This window comes from Propithecus coquereli, unplaced genomic scaffold, assembly GCF_000956105.1.
Source record: "Propithecus coquereli isolate 6110/MARCELLA unplaced genomic scaffold, Pcoq_1.0 Scaffold124, whole genome shotgun sequence".
NCBI lineage: Eukaryota > Metazoa > Chordata > Mammalia > Primates > Indriidae > Propithecus > Propithecus coquereli.
Genome location: NW_012136525.1, coordinates 64,089 through 65,260, shown reverse-complemented (window position 1 = coordinate 65,260; position 1,172 = coordinate 64,089). Strand labels below are relative to the sequence as shown.

Sequence of the window (1,172 nt, the reverse complement as noted above, 5' to 3'; positions counted from 1 at the left end):
AAAGACTAATACTTAAAATTATAATTCAGAACAAATTTCTGGAAATAAAAGAAGATCTGAGTTTACATATTACATGGGTCCACTGAATACCAGACAAAAGTTCTCCCGAAGAATAAAATCTGAAATATTTTACTAAAACTATTAGCTTTGAAGTATAAAGAAGAAAAATCCTTCAAGGCTTTTAGACATAAAGATGAAATAAACTATGATGGAAAATGACTTAGACTGATGTCAGAGTTCTTAAAGGTAATATCTAAAGCAATCAATAGTACAGCAGTATTTTCAAGAAACTTAAAGGAAGTATGAATCAAAGATTTAATATTGTAGATAACCTGTCCTTCATGTATCAAGGCTTTAAAAAAACAATTATGAGTATGAAAATTTTAGGGAATTCTATACCTGTGTGACATCCTGAGGAATCTAGCAGAAAAGCAGATTTATGTAACCAAAAGATGACTGAGGAAATTGGTAAAATTTTATAAATATGAGGAAAAAACAGAATATAAGTATCATTATATATTCTGACAAAGAAGTAATGATGCAGCTTTAAAATGAGAGAAAAAGGAGAAAAAAGTGGAAACGAGAATAAGATTATTGACTCCTGTGTAGATAACAGGTAAGAGTCAAAGAATACTACTGAAAAATGACTGGCTAGATGTAAACGTTAAGCAAGAAAAAAGTGAGAATAGGTTGTTATAGAAGATGTAAATACAAAGATAACCACTAAAATAAAAATTCAACCTAACCTAAATACCAAAAGAAATTTAAAAACATCTATAGCAAAGTGAAAAACCCAAAGAAGCTAAAAAAAAGTAACTTTACATAAAACACAGTAATTACAAGAAAAATAATATGATTGAGGATTCGGCTGAGGTCTAACACATAAATCATATCAATATAAGTGAATAGACTTAATTTTCCTTTAAAAGAAAAAGAGTTTTTTAAAACAAAAATAAAATCCAATGCTATACTTTATATGAAGAGTCACTGAAGCACAATGTTTCAAAGGTTAAACCTAAAGAGCAGATAAATGAAAATAATAAGAAAGCAGAAGTTGCAATCCTTCTGATACCAGAAAAAGTAGAATCAAGCCCCAAAGGCATCAAACAAGATAGAGAAGAACACTTTGTACTGCTAAAAGCTGCAATTCGTAATAAGGGCACAACAGTTAT

The 1,172-nt window shown here is 29.0% G+C and overlaps 1 protein-coding gene across 1 annotated transcript in view; it reads right to left on the bottom strand.

Annotated features, from left to right (window-relative positions):
* The window catches only part of LOC105805004 (ovostatin homolog 2), a gene marked incomplete at its 5' end in the record, with an annotated part of 125,418 nt that overhangs the window by 93,776 nt on the left and 30,470 nt on the right, over positions 1–1,172 (bottom strand). The window lies entirely within an intron of this gene.